Below are 26,538 nucleotides of genomic sequence, written 5' to 3'. Positions count from 1 at the left end.
AAACACAACGAACAGCTAAACTTAGTCCATGCAAGTGTGAGCAGGATATGATCTGGCAACCTTTCCCTATCAAACCTGTTTTGAAACAGCTGCAGTGTCCCTCTCCACCAATTCTAGGTGGAGCTTTACAAAAAACTGAATAAGAATGAATCCCAGGCTCCGAACAGAAGATTCCTTTCCTAGAGATAGAGGTGCCAACATGACTCTTCTCAGCATATCATGGGCACTGGTGGCCTCTGTCTTCCTTGATAGGGATAGTTGCTGCTAGTGAAGCTGAGGACAGTTTAGGATTGAGGGGAGATTGCAGGTAGGGAGCAGAGGGGATGAACAATGGCTAACTATGAGAGACATTCCTGGGAAAATAGAAGAAAGGAGAAAGGAACCAGAGTTTTTACTCCTTCTGCCTTGACCGAGGATTTAACTCATACCCTGGTAGCCAGCTCCCTTACAGATCAGTTCAGGGGATCAGTCTTGTTATTTTTTCCATCTACAGGATCTAGCATGTCCAAAAATGTCATTCAATCCCAACCAACAACATCTAGGCAGGAGGGCAAGACTGTGAAACTAGACTGTTCATATGATGCCAGGGTTATATGTTATGTATTGTATTGGTGCAAAAGGCCTCCCGGAAGGGAGAGAATTTTCCTCATTCCCCAGCACACAGATACAGAAACCAGGGCAACACAGGGTCAATATTCTGTGAATTTCCAAAAAGCAGCTAAAACTATCAGGCTCATCACATTATTTTCATACTTGGAAAACTTCAACATATTTCTCTTGTCTCAGAGACGGCCTTACAAAAAGCCAGAACTCAACCTGTGGCAATTTCCTGTTCTTGTACTCCCAGGGAAGTCTCAAACTTTACCCAGACATGTGTTAGCAGCTGGCAGTTACAGTGTGTAAGATAAGATCCAGAAAGGAAGTTGTTAAATGCGTTCCAAGAAGTACTCTTTCACAGCTGGTTCGGGGACCACTCAGGACCATTTGCAAAAGTCACAGTCCTCAGATGTCATCGTATATCTATTTCTTCCCAGGGAGTATGGCATTTTTAAACTAAAGCAGCACATGAAGGACAGTATTTTAAAATTATATTTGATTATTCTAGATTTTATACCTGCTCAACTCAATCTTTTGGGGCAGATAGTTCTTTTTGAGTTCCTGGACTCAACTCCATTGTGGGGGTGGGAGGGACTTCCCACGACACCAAGCAATTGGCCAGACACTAGCTGGGGGTCCTACAATTCAACTCAACTCTGACACTATCTGCCTGGAGACAGATCCCACTGGTTGAGGGCTCAGTCCCACAAGACTGCTCCCCACCACTTCAGATGCAGTTGAAAGCCCACGTTGTTACCTGTACTTCTGACCAACTTACTAGAGATGAGAGATTCCAACAACACCTTCCTTAGACTCCTGATGCCAGTTCCAAGTCCAGGTTGCTATCTGTACTTCTGACAGACTGGCTAAAGCAGAGGTTCCCATGACCTCCTCCTCAGGTCTCATTAATTTGCTAGAGTGGTTCACAGAACTCAGAGAAATGTTATACTTACTAGATTACTGGTTTATTAGAAAAGGATGTCAGGAACTCAGGAACAGCCAGATGGAAGGGGTGCAGAGGGCAAGGTATAGGGAAGGAGTGCGGAACGTCCATGTTCTCTCAGCCACTCTCCCAGCACCTCCCCGTGTTCACCAACCCAGAAGATCTCTGTACCCTGTCCTTTTGGGTTTTTACAAAGGCTTCATCACTCAGCTACGACTGATTAAATCATTGGCCATTGGCAGCCTCCAGCCCTCCTCCTCTCCCTGGAGTGTAGGGGGTGGGTACTGAAAGCTGCAATTGAATCACAAGGCTGGTCCCCAGCAGCAGTCCCCATCCTTAGGTTGCCTAAGCACTTTCCAAAAGTCACCTCATTAACATAAAAGACACCTTCAAAGCTCTTATCACAGGAAATTCCAAAGATTTTAAGAGCTCTGTGCCATGAATGGGGTTAAAGACCAAATACATATTTGTTATTATAAATCAGGGAAGACACTGGGGAAAAATAAGCACACAAAATAGAAATTTATATGCTGGGATGCCTTGAAGACCGACCAGAGAAACGGAACCTCAGCTAAGACTATGGACAGGACAGAAGCATATCACACTAAGTAGGATAGTAACCTATTCTGGACCAGACACGTTTTCTTACCTATTTGGCTGCATTTCATCTAACCCTTGCCAACTTCAGTTTGGCTTACCATGCCCTTTGACTCCCATACTCCAAGTAGCTGGTCTGTTGAATGGAGTCCCCCTACAGTCACGTGGCCATCACAAGCTTTAATTAATCATCACTGAGTTAAAGGATGCATGTGATGAGGCACTACTATATACTCTAGGGTCTGCAGTTGAGTTTGCATCTACCTGACTTGTTCATGGAAAACGAAAAGTTAGATTGCAGATTCTAAATCACAGAAGGTTTTTTTTTTATTCAGTCACCTACTTCCCAATGGTTTTTTTTGTTTTTGTTTTTTGTTTTGTTTTGTTTTGTTTTTTTGTCAAGTCCACAGGACTGGTCTTTCGATTCTGATGAGTCATTTTCCCCAAAATTCCTCCTAGGAATCCTCTGCTAAGGATAATGAAGAGACCCTATCTCACATGTCTGCAGGTCTGACACAGTGCCAAATCATTCACCTCCTTTCTTCTTCATGGTGTGCCCTGACCTAAGGCTTTGACAACTTATGAGAATCAAAAATGAAATACATCAAGTGTCAACTTTTTTGTGGTTATTACCTGCTGCTGGACAATTTGGACATTCCTCCCCTGAAACTGTATCTTTGTGTACTGAAATTAGGATTGCTATGCTTGTTGAATACTTACTCCCATTGGTGTCGTCAATTACTTGTTCATTCCGAGAATAAAAATTAGATTCTAGGTAAAACCATTCAGTTGTTTCTAATTGCTTTAAGGGAAGTGTCTGTGTCCAAGTTCCCTTATATATATTACAAAATATTCCTCCTCATGATCTTTGGAATCAAGACCAAGGTGAATAATAATAGAGAAGATGTTCCTTGGATATCTATACTATCCATAAGCTCATCTTCAGGACCTATTTTTAAAGGTCCCAGAAAGAGCCCATCTGGGCCAGAATAAACTATCATTACCTGATTCCTCGGCCTTGCAGTGTTTCTTTGGGATTTATTCTTCTTGGATCCAGATTTACTCCCATGATTCCCAATCATGGGAATCTAGCTGAAACCACAGAATCAGCAAAGATCCCTTCTGGAACTTGCCTGTTCCTTCTTCAGCAAAGATCCAATGAAGATTCTAGTTTCTACAAAATTCCTAAAAAGAAAATATAAATAGGCTCATTTTCTTAAAGGGGGTTTAGCGATCAGTAGAAGTCAAAATACAACCAGCAGAAGGTAAAACAGCGCTGTCCTATTCTGACTGAATAGGAAGGAGATATTTCAATTATGAATTGTGACTTACAATGATCATATATTTTGCAGTGCTGCATTCCTGATGCCAATATTTCAATTTTAGGTGCACTGGAAGATGGACAGAGTTCCAATTTGTCATAAGATATATAAAGCATGAAAGAGTGTCATATCCACCCTACCATGTAAAACTAGATAAACAGCAAAATCACAACTTTGCTTTTACCTATTAGAGAACTGAATTCACAAGGAAACCAAGTAGGCCGGATTCCAAAGAGGAACAGGGTACTCCAAGGACAAGTAGGCATCTGGACTGGCACCACAGTAGCAGACCATAGGTAAAACAGGTGCTGGCTGCCTTATAAGCAAGAAGAAATCAGCCACAAGACTGAGTGAGGGCTCTCATGACAATGTAGAACTGCAGCGAGTCACAGACTCAAGAGGAGTCTGTATTCACTGGTGGGACCATTTTCACAGATCTCCACCTTGTGCTCACAAAAATGACTGGGAGCAGAGAGGGTGACAGAGGGAGCCCCATCAGAGATGTTGGTCTGCACCATGTGATTGACTGTGACAGCAGGAGGCAAAAGTCCCTTGCCTAAGAACCTTGCCCAGGTCAGTCTCTCACAGAAAGGAAAAGTCTGAGGCTGTTGGGCATGGGGATAAAGAGCAAATTCTGTCACATGTGTGCATACACGCCTATGCACGCGTGCGCGCACACACACACTCACACACACCCCTAGGGCACAGTTAAGATCCACTGCAACAGAGAGAATAGTCAAGGAAAAAGCCATCTACCTTTGTCGAAGGGGCAGGAAAACATTCTGAGCTGAAAATCCTATAACAGTTCCATTAATCATTCTGCTACCAATTGTAACTGAACAAGCATGAGTTCTCTCGTTGGTGAGTTAACAGATAGAGACCACACCGGCTGGGGGGGGGGGGGGATCATCATACAAAGTAATCTTTTTTTTTTTTTTTTTCAACATTTATTTATTTTTGGGACAGAGAGAGACAGAGCATGAACAGGGGAGGGGCAGAGAGAGAGGGAGACACAGAATCGGAAACAGGCTCCAGGCTCTGAGCCATCAGCCCAGAGCCTGACGCGGGGCTCGAACTCCCGGACCGCGAGATCGTGACCTGGCTGAAGTCGGACGCTTAACCGACTGCGCCACCCAGGCGCCCCGCAAAGTAATCTTTATTTGCAGCAAATAAGGAGGTCACAGGGAATAATTTCCAAAGCATGACTCTCTGCATATTCACGAAGGGGCTTGACAAAGGAGAGTTCAGTATAGAATTGTGACAGAAGCCATCCTAAGACGGCAGAGTCCAGGTCCTAGTTGATTGAAGTCATGAAGGCCAGCAAGGGTCAGTATCTTCAATTCTCTGCTCCAGTTAGCCTGGTGTTTGAGGCTCAAAGGGGCTTAAATCCTGCAAAAATGATTCAAGAATGTGTGTTAGGTCAATCCTTACTTTTGAAAAAGCACTGGGAGTTTTACTACTGATTTACCATATCTGATATGTTGGGCTTTGTAGAGACTGCTAGTTTTTGCATTCCCTTTGTTTCCTTAAAATCTTTAACTACTGAGGTTTTTGCATTTCTTTGTAATTTCCAACACCTTTTCGGAAATTCTGCAAGCAGGATGCTTGGGCAAGTAGTCCTGTTGGGCATAAATCACAAAAATAGATGCAGGCCTGAAATGATTTCGCTTGTGTCTTGAAAGCTATGCTTCATCTTTCTTTTTCTGAGGACCCCCTAACTCTGCTTACACAATGAGGAAGAGGCAGAACATTTTCTTACACAAGACGCATAGAGAAACATGTGGTGTTTGGCTGACACAGGAGCAGAGGCCCTAATGCTGAGAAAATCCAAGATCCAAGGACTAGGTACATGGATCAGTCTAAGATTGACACTGCACCAAGATAACAGAGGCTACCTACCCACACAGTAAGCCTAGTGAGCACTGAATAACAAACAGCCATCTGTTGTTAGGGGGAGCAAGAGCAAATACAGAAAGGGAGACATCTCACTGAGCAGGGACAACTTCAAGTTGAGTGTGGAGTTAAAAATTTGAAGTGGAGTACTCAAAAAGAAAGAGATTCTTTTTTAACATAACCACAAGAGTGTTCTTTTCTTTTTTTTTTTTTTAATATAATTTATTGTCAAGTTGGCTTTCATACAACACCCAGTGCTCATCCCAACAGGTACCCTCCTCAATGCCCATCACCCATTTCCCCCTCTCCCCCACCACCCCCCCCATCAACCCTCAGTTTGTTCTCTGTATTTAAGAGTCTCTTATGGTTTGCCTTCCTCCCTCTCTGTAACTATTTTTTCCCCTTCCCTTCTTCCATGGTCTTCTGTTAAGTTTCTTGAGATCCCACAATAGTGTTCTTAAGTTTATACACATTAACAATAATTCAAGAAGCTGGATTTTCAATGGCTCATGAAACAATAAGATTGTTTCAGGAAAACTTTGGTACTTAAGTCAGGGCAGCCTTATTGTAGAACTCTATATTTTCATGGCTTCTATTTTCTGCTCCTAGAGATGACGTGATTGGACGCTCCTGACAGAGATGTTAATTCATACACTTTTATGCACTAGGTATAATTCTGAGGAAGTTGGCAAAAAAAAGGACGTTTCTTATTAATATATTTATCTAAGATTTATTACAGATGCTGACACTGTGAGTCCAAGGGTTTCTGGAAGGATCCATCACAAGTCTGGGGAAGGAAAAGAGGGTCATTCTGGTTCTCAAGTTTCCTATAGACTCTAAAAATAAAATGCAAATTCTGAAAATTATCCAGTAACTCAGCTTCATTGCTTCAACAGGGGTGAGTGGCCAAAAAAAAGGATGTGGGGCAGAGTCCATCAATTCTGAATGTCTGGGAGAGAAAAACAGCTGTTATCAAGTACAGTTATACTGACAGGGCTTTGAATTATTTCCTTGGTACAGGAAGGAAGCAGAGAAAGACTCTACATTTCTAACAGACTCATTCAAATGTGGATAGAAAACAGGACAGGAGATTCACAGTACTGTTGAAAAAAAAAAGTTGAATGTGCCTTCTTGCATATCACAGCCACCCAGTCAGGAAACTCAGCCTTGGATTTCTGTTTAGTAGTTATATAGAACTCTTCAGGCACCTGCAGCCTGTAGCTGGGGACCCAACCACATTCTTTGTCCTCGAGCAGGTTTGGGATTGAATGGCTTGCCATAATGTGTTTATTTCCAATTTGAAATGAATGCAGAGATCTCATCATTGTGATTATTAAAAATTCCGTTTTCAATAACTCAAGATGAGCTACTACAATTTGTACTAGCTCCAATATATTATATTTCTAGAGAAATAGTGTGTTTTTAAGTCAATAAATAAATTGTAAGGATAACCTCACTGAGGTATTTAAGTTACTTTCACTGAAATCTTACATGGTTCATATTGTGCCAAAGAGATCTAAAACTCTTCTGGGTGACAATGTGGAAGGCCTTCAGAAAAAAAATATTGCCTTAAATAATTATGATAAAACTAACACATGCTCATTATGGACACTTTTGAGAGTATAGAAAATGTGATAGAAAAATTAAAGCCATTTAAAATTCCACTGCCCAAAGATAACCATTTACTATAAATATTTTTACTCTAGATGATCTATCTGCATATGCCTCCGTATCAGTCTAACATATAAAATATACTTTTCATGTAACATTTATGGCCATTCTCCTTTGTACAATCCATCTTCAAAGTATTGGGTGTTCGTTATAAAAGATGCAATTCAAGGAGCAATCAGAAAAATTCCAGCAAAACTTTTTCACATTGCAACTATTCTACATTCAACAAATATTTACTGTCTGCTGTGTGTCAGACACTGTTTTTGAGTAGGATAAACAGGAAGAAATAGCAACACGTAACTCTGCCTCTCTCCTCTGCTCACCAGAAATAACTGGGAAAGTTTTTGAGGAATGTCTACACTCAGGGTTCAACTGATACTACTCATGAGTTTTGAGATTTTGCCCAAACATACCACCAATTTCTTTCATTCCTCATAGGTCTAAATATACATCAGCAATGGTATGAAATTTTTCCATTTTTCCCAATGCTCCTTTATGAAAGGAAAGTAATAACTATTTTAAACAAATGATTCAAATTAGAGGGGAAGAAACATCACCAACTCCTTTATAAGGCAAAAGAAAATAATATTTATAAAGGAAAGCTAAGAGTAGTGAAAATATTTGTAATACAAATTACTTTTGGATTTGTGAGTAGGAAATAAAAATACAAGGTAGAAAATAAAAATTATATAAAAGGAAATATAGTGAAAATATGTATAGTGTATTTGGGAAAGTAACATTCCCTGTCACCTTTATCTCCACCAACCCTAGCAGTCTAGGAAAACCCTATTAAAATTAAATTTTTCCTTGGGTTATTTGTCTTTTTATCCTTAAGTTGTTCTTTATATATTCCAGATACTCAACCCTTAGCAGATATATGATTTCCAGATAGTTTCTCCCATTCTGGGGGTTCTCTTTTTTACCTTCTTGATAGTATCTTTTGAAGTAGATGAGATTTTAATTTTGATGAAGTCTAATCTATCTATATTTTCTTTAGTTACTTGTGTTTTGATGTCGTATTTTAAAACCATTGCCCGATTCAAGGTCACAAAGATCTACATCTATGTTTTTTTTTCTAAGAGTTTTATGGTTTTAGTTTGCACATTGAGGTCATTGATCCATTTCAAGTTAATTTTTTAGTACGGTGGGAGGCAGAGATAACAGTTTCATTCTGTTGCATATGGATAACAAGACTGTGGGAGTCCCTAGCCAAAAGAAAGCTGAGGAGCTATACCAATATCAGATAAAGTAGACATTAAACCAGGAATTATTAGAGATATAGAGCAACTCTTCAAAATGATTAAGTGCACAATCTACCAAGAAGATAGAACAATTCTATTTTTATATGCACCTAATAGCATGGCTTCAAAATATATCAAACATAAATCAGTAGAATTAAACCAGTAGAATTTGTTGATGTAAAAATCAACAAACAAATATACAACCACAGTGGCAGGCATTAACACACATGTCTCAGTAGAAATGTAGAGAAAATATGACCAACACAATTAATATTCTTTACCTACTTTACATATCTCAGAACACTTTAACCTCAAACAACAGAATATATATTCTTTTCAAATGCCCACAGAATACTGATCAAAGTTGACTATATTCAGGATCTTAAAGCAAGACTTAATCAGTTGCAAAGGATTTAAATCATTCAGAATATAGTCTCTGATCACAATAATATTAAGTGAGAATTCAATAACAAAAAGATAATTAAACTTCATTTTTGTACCTTGCTGGATAGAATAGCCATTTTTCAAGTGTATTGCTACAGAAGAACATCAAGGCAAAGCAGAGGTTTGCAGTGGGATAGATTTTCAGTCTCTGCATATAGCAGTGGGACATCCCACTTGTGAACCTTACTTCCTATTTGGGGACAGAAACATCTTATAGCCCCAGGAACCCTACACTCAGAGACTCAGATAAGAGCTGGTCTCTGGACTGGAGTGAGACAAAGAGAAATTTCAACCAGAAGAATTTCTATCATGCTCTGCCCTGGCCTGCTATGGGCATTCCTGGCCTCCTTTGGCTTCAGTAAGAGTGGCCGTAAACATGAGGCCTCAGCTGCCTCTTCTAGTCCGAGAATGGGACTCTGCAAGCTGTAACGGACAGGGATAGTAAGAGGGAAGAGAGATGATGGGGAAATGAAATGCTATGTGGTTCTTTTCTTTCTCCTTGTGTCATAGATTAATCCAGTCCTCATGACCCATCTGAGACATTTCAGAGAACCAAACTTCCTTTCTTTTTCCATAGGATCCGGCATGGCTGAGAAAGTGATCCAAATGCAGAATACGGTAATAATTCAGGAAGGAAAAGCTGCCACCATGGAGTGCAAGTATGAAACCAGTTGGAGTAATTACTATACTTTGTATTGGTACAAACAGCCTCCCAGTGGAAGGATGCATTTCCTCATTTACCAGGATGAAAGCAAGCCAAATGCAAAGCAGGGTCGCCTCTCCATGAACTTTCAAAAGACAGAAAAATCCATCGCTCTCACCATCTCTCTCGTACAACTGGCAGACTCGGCGGTGTATTTCTGTGCTCTCAGTAGTTCCACGGTAATAAAAATAATAGTGGAAGATGAACAAAAACCTTGGAGCTCCACAAAGGCAGCCACCTGCTTAGAGGCTTAGGAAAAACCCATGAACCACTGACAGGAAGAAGGAAGGCACTGTGGTAGCCCAGTTGAGACTTTCTAATGTAAACTTCCTTCCTATTAAAAAAATGTTCTCCTAATTGAGCTCAGTGTATAAAACAACATTGTTCCCTGAGATTGCCAAGTATTACATTTGTATCTTGGGTTAAAGTAAACCACCCAGTGCTTCTCTAATTGTCCCTAAACAGTTAGGCTTGTTAAAAAGGAAACAGAAGGCTCAAAATGGAGTCACTTGTGCTAAACCCCACATCAGTAAACCAAGACTTAATCCCTAACCTAACTGTAGTTCCAACCTTCCAGGAATGTAAACTTTAACCAGTTAACATGGAATTACCTAGTCAGCATTAGTGAGATAACCTGCCAGACAGATCCCCTCTGTTACCCTTAGAAAAGCGACTTGCCTAAAACAATGCATTATTTGCTAATAGTTTCCTTTTTCTGCCCCCTTTTCACCAAATCCTACGCTAAACAACAAACAGTGCGGGTTTTGGGAACTGCCTTCAAACACAGGAAGAAGAAAGTACTAAGGAAAGTGAAAAGAATTTGGTTGAGAGTGAGTTTTACAACTACTTCTGGGAGAAAAAAACCTAACAAGAAACAGTTCTAAAATCCCTGAGTGACTGAAAATAATTCAGTCTTCCATCTCAGAGTATTGTGGTAGGAATACTCTGTGGTAGGAATATATCTGTGGTAGGAATCACTGAGCCTTCCACTAGAGGGAGGTATCATAGACAAGGTATTTATCTTTAGACCTAAAACACAAACCTTGAAAGACTGGACAGTCTTGGTTCCTAGTTCTAAGTAAAGAAGTTCATACACACGGTCACAAGAGGGGGCTGTTACACCTGCAAACCAAAGCTCCTTCCAGACTGAGGGGGAGATTATCACTGAGTTGCGCAAAAATTTCACTTTCCTCCCCTGTCACCTTGCACTTCATAATCTCACATGGAATGAGAACACAGCTTCAAGGACATAGGTAAACCTCTTACCCAATGCAGAGCAAAGAGCGGACCTCTCATGGGAAGAAAAGAGAGAGGTGATTAATAGTTTAATTTTTAATGGCCAAATATTGGCTCCTATAGTAAAGTGATAAGCTTAGTTATTAGAGCAGAGAAGGATGAAAAATTTTAATTTTATTCTATCCCATTTCTTTAATAACAACCATTTCTTTAGAATAAATAGGGAAACTCTTTTATGTTTATTTCCACCTCTTGTAAAATGGCTTCCTTTCAAATAATCCCTTCTCATTCCTTCCTTCTTTTTAGCGGCCTCAATGCACACCACCACTAGGCTTGGAGACGAGAAAATATGTGTTGAAGATGGGCTCAGGTGGGATAGGAATAAGTACCATTCAAGTCATTGGTTTCTGTATCAAGACCAGAGGCATCCAACAATGTCTGTCTGGAAGAAGCTTAAAATATCATTTCAGGAGCCAACATGGAAGACCTGAATACCAGGCACCTTGGCTTTTTTTTTTTTTTTTTTCACTTTGGCTTTTACACTGGATTCCAATTTTTTCTTTTCCTGTTAGAGTACGCACAGTAGTATCATACAACTGTGAAGTTATTTTTGTCATAAACTTGCAAATATTTTCTTCCAATGTTATTGGATTTTTAGCTCAGCTTATGGTCATTTTTTTTTTAACCAGAAAGAAGTTTCTAACTTTTGAAGTTAAATTGTTACTGCTCCTGAGATGTACTGTCTCTGGCTGAGCATACAGATAGGAATTCTCGTCTTCCTTATACAGTCCAGGGCTCAATATAGGTTTCTTGGATTAAAAAACAGAGCTCAATATAGGTTTCTTGGATTAAAAGACATTCATACCAGCTCAGCGGAACATCAAGTTACCAATTAGTGGTGGGTTTTGCCTTGTGCCACAAATGAGAGTTGGATAATCTCTTTGGGGATGATTTTGCTCATTCAGCTGCACTCAGACATAGCCAATTTGAGTTTGAGCCTTGAAAAGGATCTTAGTGTAAGCCCTTTAAATTAGGCCTGGACATTGGGAAAATATCCTTGTTCTCTTTTAAATTTTTTTGTTTAATCCTAGGGGTGGGAGTAGACCCAATCAAGAGACTGCTCCGTGTTCACCTGATGCTTGGCTTGGAAACACCCAACTGGAAAGCTGCCTGGCAGAGGGCTGTGCTACTGGCTGCCTAGGTCTTGCTGGGACCTCCCCCAATGTAGGCTAAGATACAGATCCTGAGCTCTGCGACCTGGGACTCCAGTTTGCACTTGAACTATGAGATCACTGACGGGATTAGCTATTCTCCTAACTTTAGGTAAGTGATCTAGGTCTAATAAAGAGAACTTTCTCAGCTAAAGCAAAAGGCAGGCGTCTGTTTCTTCTATTTCTACCACTATACTTACCAAATGACTGGCAAAATTTGCATTTATACACTTCTGTTCATCTATGTTTCTCTAGAGAGTGTCTCTGAGTATCATTGTGAGGAGCAAATCATACCCACTATTTACAGAAGACCTCCTGAGTCTCACAGCTCTCATGCTGTAAGGAGTTTTGAGGTCCTTGAAACCAAGTGTCATGGAACACAGAAATTTATCTTTGGCCTTGTGGATCTGGAGGGATCAATAATACATGCCAGTAATATTTCTCTTGTCCTGTGTAGCACACACAAAAATGCTTAGGTTTTGGGACAAGGCCAAGAGGAGAGTTCTGGGAGTGCTTGTGAACCTGACCTTAGAGGCACCCACAATTGACCACCCAGAGCTAATCTACTGTCTCTCAACCCCTCAGGTATTATGAGCGATGCTAAGACCACACAGCCAAATGCAATGGAGAGTACAGAAGAGGAACCTGTACGCCTGCCCTGCAACCACTCCACAATCAGTGGGAGTGAGTACATACACTGGTATCGACAGATTCCCCACCATGGGCCAGAGTATTTGATTCATGGTCTAAAAGACAATGTGACTAATGGAATGGCCTCTCTAACCATCGCAAAAGACAGAAAGTCCAGTACCTTGGTCCTGCCCCGGGTTACCCTGAGAGATGCCGCCGTGTACTACTGCATCGCCAGAGACACACACTGGGACAGATGGGGTCGCACCTGTACACTATCTGCCTGGCGGAGAGGGGAGGGGAAGGGGGGGAAGGGAAGCAGCAGCTGTCATCTCAAGAGGTCACTGCACAAGAATGAGCCGGAGCCCAGTAGAAGAGACGTAAAGAAGAAAAGGGGGAAGAGGTGAAGAGAAGATTGTAAGGAAGTCAAGGAAGAAAGAATAAAAGGATCAAAGAGGATGCAGAAGAAGGGCTTAGTTATTAAAGGGAAGGACTAAAACGCTTGCAAGGAAACAAAGAGACACAATTGTAAACCTGCCATAAAGGGAAAGGGAAATGAGAATTTGCCATAGTTCTTTGTTTTTTTTTAATTTAATATATTTTTAATTAATTAATTAATTAATTTTAAATCCAAGTTAGTTAACATATAGTGTAATAATGGTTTCAGGAGTAGAATTTAGTGATTCATCACTTACATATAACACCCAGTGCTGCCATAGTTCTTTGTCTTCATCAAATGTTGCTTTCTATATAGGTCTCCCCAAAATAGGTGGGAACAACCATTGGGTTGTCTCACAGACTTTCTTCACTCAGATCGGAGGAGGCACCCAACCTCTGGATATCGCACCAATTAGTCCTTCCAACTTCTCAAAAATGGGAATGAATTTCAGAAACTGATTCGTTTGCCCTTGAGAAAAATTTGGAATTTTCTTTGTTGCTTATCTGTACAACACACATCACTGGGATAGAGGCAATTTGGGGAAAGGGGTAACTATAGGACAAATATGTGGATATTTCATTTTTAGGTTTTATGCTAAGATATTATTATTACACAACACACACACACAAACACACACATCTTCTCTCATTGCAAAACACTCAAGATATTATTACATAAGGACATAGAGCAAAGCCTGAAAGTTCAACACTGACTCTCCCAATCTCCACTTCATTTCCTTCTCAGCTCCTATGATAACCCATTTTGACATCTTAGAGTATGTCTTGACAATCTCATCCCCTTTCATTTATAAGAGCGTTCATATAAATACCCAATTCCCTTATATAAATTGGACTATACCATGTGTATTTTCCTGCAGCTTGGGTTTTTTTTTTATGTAAAAATGTATTCTTGAGGGGCGCCTGGGTGGCTCAGTTGGTTGAGTGTACGACTTCGGCTCGGGTCATGATCTCACAGCTCGTGAGTTCGAGCCCCACGTCGGGCTCTGTGCTGACAGCTCAGAGCCTGGAGTCTGTTTCAGATTCTGTGTCTCCCTCTCTCTCTGCCCCCAACCCACTCACATTCTGTCTCTCTCAAAAATAAATAAACATTAAAAAAATTTAAAAATGTATTTTTGAGATGTGCTCATAGACACACATGTGCACACACAGACTTTCTAGTATGACTGCATAAAAATTTAATTAACCTGCACACTTACTAATAATATTTAAATTTTTTTACTTCTCTTAGTTATCTTAACCAGAATCATAAATCAACAAATATATATACATATGATGTATATACATATATATTTATATATGGATGATTTCTTAGAAGTGAAATTGCCAGTCAAAGGATATGCCTATTTTATATTTTTACAGATATTGAAAATTTGCCTTCCAAAATGGCTCTACCAGTCTACACTGCAAAACACAGCATATAGGAAACCTATTTCCCTGCATTTTGGTTAACACTATTATCTATATGTTTTAGAATTTAGACACCTTGCAAGTATTTTGTTGGTTTCATTTGCATTTTCTTGATGGTTCAACAACATAGGGTAGTTGAACAACTTAGCTTGTGTGTTTGCACTTTTATAGATTATCTTTTTCTTGTTTATTTGTAAAAATTCTTTTTAATAATATGAATTACTTTCCCTGTTATATATATTGCACAGACTTTCTCCAAATGTATTACATCTTTTAAGTTTGCTTATTCAATGATTATTGGGGATATTGTAATTTTTATACCATCAAATCTAAGCCTTCTAGGAAGACTTTACCTATCTCAAGTTGATAAATTGAAATTCTTACATTTTCTTCTAATCAAGAACATTCTTTTAATCCGTTTGAAGGAGGAACTTGTGAGCCCTGCTACGGTTAGATATTTGACGAGGGGAGACAGGACTCTTGATCAAAATGATGGACTCCACAATTCTGCACTTTACTTGTATAGAAGAGATGCCACGTAAGTTGAATTTCAAAACCAAAAAGTAACAGACTTACTGATTTAAAAAAAACCTTACCGTTTGTTATGGGTTGAATTGTGCCACCCTCCCAACACACACATGAGATTCAAACACACACACACACACACACATTGCAGTCCTAACCTCCAGTACTTCAAAATATGACCTTATTTGGAAATAGGGTCTTTACAGAGATAATCAAGTTAAAATCAGATCATTATGGGTGGGCCCTAACCCAACATGACTTCTATCCTTATAAAAGAGAAAAATTTGGAGACAGACACACACAAGGCAAATGCCTTGTAAACATGAAGGCAGAGATCAGAGTAATGAGTCTTCAAGCCCAGAAGAGAGGCATGGAACAGATCCTTCTCTCATGCCCCTCAGAAGGAAATAATCCGCTGACATCTTGACTTTAGACTTCTAGGCTCCAGGGCTGTGAAACAATTTATTTCTGTTTTTGGAGCTGTGCGGTTTGTGGTACTTTGTTCCAGCCGCCCTAGCACAGGCTACATTGTTCAAATTCCTTCCAAGTGGGTGAGATCTAGGATAGGAACCCTCCCGCCTCCCCATCAGTCAGCCAAGGTGCCCTTGCACACTTGTGCCTGTGATGTTCTTCACTCGAAGTGACACATCTATTTTATTCCTTTCCCTAAACTAGAAGCTGCTCAGGAAAATGCTCTCCTCAGAAGGCAAAATAAAGGCATTCCCACATAAACTCAGATTGAGAAAATCCATTGCTAACAGGGATCTGCTTAACAAGAAACACTAAAGGAAGGTTTTCAAAATGAAATGAAATTATATTAGTACACTTGAAACTAATATAACACTGTATGTGAATTAGACTTCAATTAAGAAGAGAAGAAGGAAGGAAATGATATCAGATGGTAATTTTTAAAAATATAGTCTCAAAAAGAAATCACCCATTGTGGGGCTCAAACTCATGACCCCAAGATCAAGAATTGCATGCTCTATTGACTGAGCCAGCCAGGCACCCCTCAGATGGCAATTTGAATGCATCTAAAGAAATAAAACGCACAAGTAAAAGTAATTATAATTATACAAGTAAATATATAGAAAGGAAGTATACATATGTTTTTCTTTCATTTTCTTAATTGATTTAAAAGAAAATTGCATGAAACAATAAGTTTCAAACTGTATGGCATACTTGTAGTTTATAAACTTATAATATATGTAATAATAACAAAAGAAGGGGCCAGGGAACGGAACCATTTGGGAGGAAAGAAAAGACATCAGACAATAATGCAAAACCACAGGAAGAACACTGCAAATAATCAATATCTGGATTATTATAAAAGGTCCTTTAAATATGTTTTCTCCTTTCTCTTCCTAATTTTTAAAAAAGAAGATAGTAGAAAGTAAAAATTATAATGCACTATTGTTGGGCTTATAGCATATAGAGACATGATATATATGACAGGAATAGCCCAAAGGAGGAGGGAAGAAATTGAGCTACCTTAGAGCAAACTTTCTGTGTTTTATTGCAATTAAGTTAGCATTAATCTAAAAGCGATTGTAATAAATTAAGACGTACATTGCAGAAACTTCCGGTTTCAGTTTCCACATGGAGGGAGCTTGGAAGTCATCACTCCATTCTAATAACAAGTAAAAAGCTGAACAAACTGAAAAACTATCAACTCTTCTTGGTGAGGAGGCCACAGGCCAACGGGCCACACACCCTAGACTGGAAAGACAGGCAAATACTACAGGGATTCACTGTTTACTGGAGCAGAGATTCACAAACAGAAACCACCTATACAACCACCTATAGAAACAACTATAATTTGCTAAAGAACTTAATGGATAGGGGCCCCCCCGGGTGGCTCAGTTGGTTGAGCATCCCATTTCAGCTCAGGTCATGATCTCACTGCTTGTGGGTTCAAGTCCCGCATTGGGCTCTGTGCTGACAGCTCAGAGCCTGGAGCCTGTTTTGGATTCTTTGTCTCCCTCTCTGCCCCTCTTCTACTCCTTCTCTGTCTCTCAAAAATAAATAAATGTTAAAAAAAATTTTTTTTAATGAAAGAACTTAAAAAAAAAAGAACTTAATGGATAAACTAGACTGCACGTAAGAACAGATGGGCAAGGTAAGCAGAGAGATGGAAAGCCTAAGAAAGAACCAAAAAAGGAATGCCAGAGAAGACAAACACTGTATCAGAAATGAAAAATGCCTTTGATGGACTTATTAGTAAATTGGACACAGCTGAGGAAAGACTCTCCGAGCTAGATGGTATATTAATAGAAGCCTTAAAAATTGAAGAGCAAAGAGAAAAAAGACTGAAAAAAACGAACAGAATGTCCAGCAACTGTGGCAACTACAAAGGTGTGACATACACATAATGGGAATGCCAAGGGTAGAAGAAAGAGAGAAAGGAACAGAAGAAAGATCCATGCAATGAATGAGACCAAAAGAAAAAAGAAAAGACAATCATATGCGCAAAGAAAAAGAAACTCCTGGTTTACAAACAACATAATTGTCTATGCAGTGAATCCTACAGAATCTGTGATTTTAAAAAGCTACTATAGGGGCTCCTGGATGACTAGGTCTTAGTTTCAGCTCAGGTGGTTATCTCATGGTTCGATTAGTGAGTTAGAGCCCTACATGTGGCTCTGTGCTGACAGTGCAAAGCCTGCTTGGGATTCTGTGTCTCCCTCTCTCTCTCTCTCTCTCTGCCCCTCCCCCTGCTCGTTCTCTCTCTCTCTCTCTCTCTCTCTCTCTCTCAAAAATAAATAAATAAACATTAAAAAACTTAAAAAAATTTTTAAAGCTACTATATAGCTATCAGTGAGTTTGGCAAAGTTACAAGATACAGTCTCAAAATACCAATTGTACTGTGTTTCTATGTTTTAATAATAAACAATCAAAATTGAAATAAAATATAATACATATCATACAGTTTATAATGGCATCAACAAACTAAATTTAGCAGCCAATTTGACAAAAATGTGCTACACTTGTACACTGAAAGATATACAAAAATTTCTGAGGGAAACTTCAGAGCTAAATAAATGTAGAATTATTGTATTCATGGCTTGGAAGACCCATATTAAATGTTAATTCTCTCCAAATTGATTTACATATTCAATGTAATACCAATCAAGATCCTAGCAGAAAGTTTTGTTGATATTGACAAAAGGATTGTAAGCTATGCATGAAAGTTAAAAGGGACTATGTTAGTAAAAACATTTTGAAAGCAATAGCAAATTTAAGGAACCAACACTACTAATATTATTGTTTTTATGAAAATAGAATAATTGAGAAACTATGGGATCGATGTAAATGCAGACAAATGTAACCCTGGAACAGAATAAAAGGTCCAGAAATAGGCTCACACATATATGGTCCGTTGATTTTCAGTAAAAGTACCATAACAAGTCAATGAGGAAAAAATAATCTTTTTAACAAATCATGCTTAATAGCTTAATAGCATGGTTGGATAGCCATATTCAAAAATATAAACCTTAACCCTTAGCTCACACAATATAAAAAATTGACTCCAAATAGATTATAGAACTAAATGAGAGGGCTAAAACTGTGAACTCCTAGAATAAAACAGCAGGGAAAATCTTAGATACTGTGGATTTGGCAAAAATCAATTAATTATGATGCAAAGGATACATGACATAAGATTTTAAAATCTACACAAGTGAGGGGCGCCTGGGTGGCGCAGTCGGTTAAGCGTCCAACTTCAGCCAGGTCACGATCTCGCGGTCCGTGAGTTCGAGCCCCGCGTCGGGCTCTGGGCTGATGGCTCGGAGCCTGGAGCCTGTTTCCGATTCTGTGTCTCCCTCTCTCTCTGCCCCTCCCCCGTTCATGCTCTGTCTCTCTCTGTCCCAAAAATAAATAAACGTTGAAAAAAAAAAATTTTAAAATCTACACAAGTGAAAAATAGAACTACCATATGATCTAGCAATCCCACTTCTGGGTATATGTACAGAGGAATTGAAGTCAGGATGTCAAAGATATCTGTATTCCCATGTTCACTGCAGCATTATTCACAATAAACAAGACACGGAAGTAACCTAAATGTCCATTAACAGATAAATGGATAAAGAAAATGTGGGGGCGCCTGGGTGGTTCAGTCAGTTAGGTGTCCGACTCTTGATCTCAGCTCAGGTCGTGATCTCACAGTTTGTGAGTTCGAGCCCTGCATTGGGTTCTGTGCTGACAGTACAGAGCCTGCTTGGGATTCTCTCTCTCTCCCTCTCTCCCGCCCATCCCCCACTCTTGCTCTCTCAAAATGAATAAACTTAAAAAATGTGGTGTTTACATACAGTAGAATATGATTCAGCCTTTAAAACAGAAGAAAACCCTGCCACTTGTGACAAATGGATGAACCTGGAAGACATTATGCTAAATGAAATAAGCCAGACAGAGAAGAACAAACATTACATGATCCCCTTATATAACAAATCTAAAAATCATCGAATTCATAGAGGCAAAGGATAGAATAGTGGTTGCTACGGGCTGGAGGAAGCAGGAGTGGGGAGATGTTGGTCAAAGGGCACAAGGTTTCAAATATGCAAGATAAATATGTCATAGAGATCTACTGCAGAGCACAGTGCCTATAGCTAACAATATTATATTGTATACTTTAAAATTTGCTAAGAGAGTAGACCTCTGTTTAGTGTTTCTATCACAAAAAAAAAAAAATTTAAAAATAGAGAGCAGGAGGAAACTTTTGTAGGTATGGATATATCTATGGCATTGATTGTAAGGATAGTTTCGTGAATATAGATTTATCTCCAAACTCACCCAGTTGTATACATTAAACACATTTAGCATTTTGTATGTCAATCATACCTCAATAAAGTGGGTTTAAAAAAATCAGTACCGTGGACTTCACAATATTAAAAATGTTTTCTCTTTAGGGATGCCCGGATGGCTTAGTTGGTTAAGCATCCAACTGTTGTTTTTGGCTCAGGCCATGCTCTCACGGTTCATGAGATTGAGCCCCACATTGGGTTCTGTGCTTACAGTACGGAGTCGGCTTGGAATTCCCTCTCTGCCCCTCCCTTGTGCATGCACACACACACACACACACACACACACACACACACACACACTCTCTCTCTCTCTCTCTCTCTCTCTCTCTCTCTGTCTCTCTCTCAAAAATAAATAAACTTAAAAAAATGTTTGTTCTTTAAAAGACATTGTTAGGAAAATAGAAAACAGAAGCCATAGCCTAGGAGAAAATCTTTGCAAAACATATACCTAAAAGCAGACCTATATCTAGAATATATATTTTAAAAGCTCTCAGAACTTAATAAGGACAGTCCATTTTTTTTTAATGGGTTAAGGATTTGAACAAACACTTAACCAAACCAAACAAAAACCCTATGTATAGTAAATAAACACGTGGAAAAAATGCTAGCATCATTATTCTTAAGGAAAATGCAGATTAAAATGACAGGATACCACTACATACTTACTAGAATGGCTAAAATATAAGTGACAGACCATACCAAGTATTGGTGAAATCTTGGAGAAACTGGAACTCTTACACTGTTGGGAATGTAAATGGTACAATCACTGAGAAAGCAGTTTCACCGTTTATTAACAAGTTAAACATGAACCCACCATTTAGCCTAGCAATTACACTTCTGGGTTCTAACCCAAAAGAAATTACAGTTTATGTCTATATAAACAATTATAAGTGAATCTTCACAATTGTTTGGAAAACGGTAATTGGAAATAACCAAGAAGTCCATCAACAGGTGAATGGATAAATACATTGTGGTATAGCTACACAATGGAATACCAGTCAACAATGAAAATGAATCAGTTACCGATAAATGTAACAACATGGATGAATCTCAAAAGAAATATGCCAAAAGACACCAGATGAGAGAATACACACTCTATGATTCTATTTACATAAAATTCTAGAAAATGCAAGCCCTTTTAGTAAGAGAAGGCAGACCACTGATTGCCTGGGGCTGAATAGGGGTTGGAGTGAAGTGCCAGGAAAGTATACCAGAGGGGTTAAAAAGGAGCACGATGAATAGGGTCACAAGGTGGGGGGGGATCTGAGGAGGTGCATATACTCAGTATACTCAGTATGTTGATTGTGATGATGATTTCACATTTGGACGGGTGAAGCAGAGCAGAGACTCAGTGTTTTAGAAGATAAAATTATGGAGAATAATGTAGCAGAAAAAAGAGGGAAACAAAGGCAAAAGATCAAGATCCAAGACTTAGAGAGCTCAGTGACTTATGATTTCACATTTGTATGCCCATGTCAAAAATTATCAAATTGTACATTTTAAATATATGCAGTTTATTATGTCAAGTATGCCTCAATAAAGCAGTTTTTTGAAAGACCTAAATCAAAAGCAGGCAGAACTAAATGTTGAAAACCAATTAATCAGTGTTATAGAGAGCAGAATTTTTCATTTTCCTTTTATTACAAGGGGAAACTGTTTCAAGCATCAAAGGTAACAGGATATTTTCTATATCTAATAATAAATACCATACCTGGTGTAATAAATAAGTGTACTTCATATATATAAATTAATTTTGGAAGTCCTCCATTATTCAATATTTCTCAGTCTGGCCAAAAGGTGGCAGTGTTTAAAAAGTGTTTGAGTTCAGGTTTGTGCAGTGCTGGAAGAACAGGAAAACAAGTCTGGTCTCTGGCTCAGTCTCCTCCCACCCATGAGAGACCCCTGAGCTAAAGTAAACTGTGCTGTGAAAGCTCGTATGACAACACCTGATCGGACTGTGTTTTCTGATGAACCAAAGGATGGAGACTCTCCTCCAAGTACTCATAGGAATATTAGAGTTGCAAGTGGCCTGTAAGTATACGATTCATCTAGGAGAGTCAGGGGATGGTGACAGCTCCCGGAGGGCAGGATTGAGTCCTCTTCTTGTCCCGGGTAGGCCCATTTGAGAGCCAGTTACATGTTGGAAAGATAGACAATATTCTATGTTGATGTGATAACGTTGTTCCTGGGGGGAGGTGAAGAGCTCAGTGGAGAAAAACCATCCCTACTGGGGTCATGATGATCTTACGCCGGTCTTCTGTATTTTCTTTATATTGTCTCTTTGAACAGGGGTCAGTAGCCAAGAACTGGAGCAGAGTCCACGTTCCCTGATCATCCAAGAGGGAGAAGATTTCACCATAAACTGCAGTTCATCAAAGACTTTCTATACCCTGGGCTGGTACAGGCAAAAAAATGGTGAAGGTCTAAGCTCCTTGATGATGTTACAGAAAAGTGGGGAAGAAAAGAGTCATGAAAAAATTACTGCTAAGTTGGATGAGAAAAAGCAGCAAACTTCCCTGCATATCACAGCCTCCCAGCCCAGCCACTCAGGCATCTATCTCTGTGCAGGAGATACACTGTGATCTCCAGACCTGTGCAGGCTGTCCCCAAACATGCAGCTGGGCCACAGATGATCTGTTGACACAGGGCTCCGAAGGGGTGACTGGACACTTGCCAAGATGAGAAGCCTTAGGAAGATGCCGTAGTCTCATTGCAAAACAAAAACAAAAACAAAACAAAGAAACAAAAGCAAAAATTCTAACAAAAAAATAAAAAACAAAAACACACACAAGAAGAAGAAAGTTCTGGAGTGAGAGTAGGGGAAGCTCTACCTTGATTCCCTAATTTCATTTGATTTTCTGTCTAGGTAATTCGTACTTTTTAGTAGATAGAACCTCAAACTGGGATAAGAATGGCATGGATTTCAGTGATTTTTGCAATAACTGTGCACAAACCTTGTGCCTTTAGTGTCCCAAGGAAACTCTTTCCCTTCTGCTACTCACTCAGCTTATTAACAGAAAGAAATTCTGAGTCATTTAGGAGATTCCTTGTGGCATTCTAGGCCTATACCATGAGAATCAGGGCAGCAATATTGTCGCACTGGGAGGAGTCAGGGGCAATATTTTTTTCCTAAGTTTATATTACAAATATAGAGATAGACAAATGGATGGATAGATAAATGACAGAGAGACCGAAAACAGTTCTCAGACTGCCCCTCTCTTCTCCAACAACAGGGCCTCACCCGTTCTCACTGCCCATTGGCTACAGTCCCTCACTCTGATGTAGTTTCAAAAAGAAACAAATTATATTTCCTCCTTGCAGCAGCGTTCATCTTACAGACATTTTTCCCACTTGTCTTATCCATTGTCTTTGATAAAAGATGTGCACTTAAGGCCAGATGCGCATGCAGAGATTTTGTCCTTAGTTTTTCCCCATCCCCACACCTTTATGAACCTCCCTCCTGTCAGCCACTCCTGCTTTTCCCCAAACTCCTAATGTACTCTGCGACCTTTTAACACCCTTTTGCCCACCCAAAGCCTAATGTTCCCAGTCACCAAATTGCTTTCCAAAATCTTCTCCCACTTTATTGATTCCATATCCATTTCCCAGCTCAGTCTCCAAAATGAAGTTGGTCTGTAACCTAACATCTCAGTGCAACATTCTACATTAGCTCTCCCTGGATTGCTTGTATTTGAAAAGGGAACATTGGAGGAAATTCAAAGGGAGTCACCTCCAATGGTGCCCTTTCTCTTAGGGTGACTGTTGGAGAGAAAGGAGATTTTGTGTCAAATGCTGTTTCCCACACTGCTAAACCATGGTGTACCCATCTGGGGTGGCTCCCGTGGGCAAGGGTACAGGCACCACACTGCAAAAAAAATTGTTTAAAATATGTTATTATTCAAATTTGCTTACAAGGATAATATAATCCAGAAAAGAAAAAGAACAGAGATTCTATTGCTTGACACTACACACAGTAATTTGTAGTATCTCTTATCTAAGATAGACACAATCTACGTACAATCATTGTGATAGATGTGTGCAACACACAACATGGAAAGAACCATGGCCATTTAGATTCAATACCATAAAAGGCATAGAATGACAGATATTATTATATGCATTTTACTCATGGGAAAGCTGAGTGAGAGAAGATATTAGCATCAATGAATGCTTTTGAAAACTGGAATTCTAGGGGAACACATTGGACACCACAGCCACTCCAGAGACATAGAGGCCACTCGCCTATCAAGTGATGAATCCTTACCTTGCCTGCTTCCTTTTAGTAGGTGCCCCTGAACAAATTTTCTGAAGCCAGAAGGCAGGTTGTGCTCTGCATTCTGTAAAATGCATATCAGAAAATGATGGAGATGAGATGTGGTATATACACTTGGAAATCAAAAAGAATGAAATCTTGCCATTTGCAACGATGTGGATGGAACTACAGTGTATTATGCTAAGTGAAATAAGTTAGGCAGCGGAAGACCAATATATGATTTCACTCATATGTGGAATCTAAGAAACAAAACAGATGAACATAGGGGAAGGGAACCAAAAACAAGATAAAAATAGAGAGGGAGGCAAAGCATAAGAGACTCTTAAATACAGAGAACAAACTGAGGGTTAATGCAGGGGAGATGGGTGGGGGATGGACTAAATGGGTGATGTACTCGGAGGGCATTTGTTGGGATGAGCACTGGGTGTTGTATGTAAGTGATGAATCACCAAATTCTACTCCTGACACCAATACTACACTGTATGTTAACTAATTTGAATCTAAACTTAAAAAAATTAAAAAATGATGGACACTGGGTTACTCTGCTCCTGACCCCACCAGGTAACTGAGTTAGACCTTTTTTGAGTCTCAAATCTCTCCACTGGGACAATGTATGCAGCCTATGTATCAGTGTCCTGCACTTAAAAGTGGTGGCTTCTCATATTTACTTTAGTTTATTTTATTTTTCTGGGGTTCCTGATTGGTATCTTTTTTCTCCTCCAACTTTAAATAGTAATAATCTACCCTTTTTTGGCAGGGTTTTCATTCTGCACAAGCTCACTAAAGCCATTTGCTGTGCTTGATTTTCTGGCAGAGTCATTCTAGTTAGAAAATTATCTGAACAATTAAATTAGAATACATAGCAACTGTATTTCTTAGGTTGTAGTTTGCACACTTAAGACATATATGGGTCCTCTCATTAACCTCAGTGTTTTTGAAAGTTTTCCTACAAATTCCTGCTAACAGCTAGGAGAGTGAGGCTGTATGCTCATAGGCCTGTGAGATGTTGTCTACTATAGAGATGATATCTCTTTGAAATCTCATGTTCTGTCTTTAAAATTCATGTGTCACATTCTATTCTGTAATATGCCCTCATTTGTTTCAAAATACCAAAAAAAAAAAAAAAAAAAAAAAAAAAAAGCTTTAAATTCAGGATCCAGAAAAGTATGACATGTTTATCCCAGTGCTTACTGTCACCCTTCATACAATGCTACCTGGCCTGTTCTCTGTTAGGGGACATAAATATTCTGCCAGCAATCTCAAGAAAATGGGGGTGCTTTCAAGCCCTAAGACATCAGGGCTTCATGGAGAACTGGAACAGTGGCTCATCATCAGTGAGACTGCAACAGCCACCTTGATGATTACAAGGGGGCAGTAGATCTAGTGATAAACTTGACCTGTCCTCTTTATGCCTCCCACATATCATTAAAGATTACCAGATTAATGCAAATTTGTTTTTATCTAAAAGGAGATGTCCTGGTTTTTTGTTTATTCTGTTTGCTTTGTTTCTTTTAAAAAATGCATTACTTTAATAAAATATTGCAGCGTCACTAAAAAGCAAGAAAGGGCACCTGGCTGGCTCAACTGGTAGGGCTTGTGACTCCTGATCTCAGAGTTGTAAATTCAAGCCACACATTGGGTATAGAGAAGAAAGAAAGAAAGAAAGAAAGAAAGAAAGAAAGAAAGAAAGAAAGAAAGAAAGAAAGAAAGAAAGAAAGAAAGAAAGAAAGAAAGAAAGAAAGAAAGAAAAGAAAGAAAGAAAGAAGGGAAGGGAAGGGAAGGGAAGGGAAGGGAAGGGAAGGGAAGGAAAGGAAAGGAAAGGAAAGGAAAGGAAAGGAAAGGAAAGGAAAGGAAAGGAAAGGAAAGGAAAGGAAAGGGAGAAAAAAGAGAATGTTAGGTTGCCAATATTTTTGCTTTAGGAAAAGGAATAGAGAAGAAACAAGGTAAATATACACACAGAAGTAACCCTCTGGCAAACCTAGACCTACAATTAGCATTGACCCTAAAAAAGCCCTGCTTTCCTAAGTCTAAGAAGCACAATGGGATAGAAAATGAATGCCCTGGTCAGTACAAGGTAGGAAGCTCATTTATGTAAATCAGGATAGAAGCTACAAGGTGTTCCTCAGGCACTCAGCCCAGATCCTCGGCATTTGAAACTCCAAGTTGTCAGATCATTTTTTTTTCTTAAAGACAAAACTTCCCCTCTAAAATTCCGTTCTATAAAAATGAGCCTTTGCTATTATTCAAAGTTTTATTTTCTTCTTTTAAAAAAGTCAGAATGTTCACCCTACTCTGTCAGTAAGCAACGGTAACCTTTTTCCTGCATTGTCACTGTCAGGGTCCTTTTCTCTTTTCGTTCTCGTCTCTGCCTTTCATGTTAAGGTAATCTTGTCAAATGCCCTGTGATCCCAGATGCTCATTCATACTTAGTGGGATATGAACGTGGGATCTGAGCAAAGGAGGTGGCTCTGGTTCCTCTGTTTTTCAGTATTTGCCTCATTTAGTTCTCAATTGAACTTGGTATCCCAGACTCTTATATGCCTCTTTAGTCAATATCTTTAGAAAAAAATAGGGTTTTTTTTTTTTT

The 26,538-nt window shown here is 39.3% G+C and overlaps 3 long non-coding RNA genes across 12 annotated transcripts in view; 1 reads left to right on the top strand and 2 right to left on the bottom strand.

The window, feature by feature from the left end:
* Window positions 1-4,358, bottom strand: part of LOC147580095 (uncharacterized) — a 66,501-nt gene extending 62,143 nt beyond the window's left edge. For all 3 annotated transcript variants that reach the window (XR_015252526.1, XR_015252525.1, XR_015252524.1), the window contains exon 1: window positions 3,142-4,358. This is a non-coding gene — a long non-coding RNA (uncharacterized LOC147580095). The remainder of the gene's footprint in view (window positions 1-3,141) is intronic.
* Window positions 4,359-4,603: 245 nt separating this feature from the next.
* LOC147580085 (uncharacterized) overlaps window positions 4,604-26,538 on the bottom strand; it is a 323,282-nt gene continuing 301,347 nt past the window's right edge. For all 8 annotated transcript variants that reach the window (XR_015252516.1, XR_015252521.1, XR_015252520.1 and 5 more), the window contains one exon: window positions 4,604-4,848. This is a non-coding gene — a long non-coding RNA (uncharacterized LOC147580085). The remainder of the gene's footprint in view (window positions 4,849-26,538) is intronic.
* Window positions 21,590-22,248, top strand: LOC147580094 (uncharacterized). The gene is made up of 2 exons (XR_015252534.1): window positions 21,590-21,709; window positions 21,968-22,248. It is a non-coding gene; the product is annotated as an uncharacterized LOC147580094 (long non-coding RNA).

The sequence above is a fragment of the Puma concolor genome, chromosome B3, assembly GCF_028749965.1.
Source record: "Puma concolor isolate L17-30 chromosome B3, mPumCon1.1.hap2, whole genome shotgun sequence".
NCBI classification, from domain to species: Eukaryota; Metazoa; Chordata; class Mammalia; order Carnivora; family Felidae; genus Puma; species Puma concolor.
Note: the sequence above shows the minus strand (reverse complement) of the source record. Positions and strands in the feature narration are given on the sequence as shown.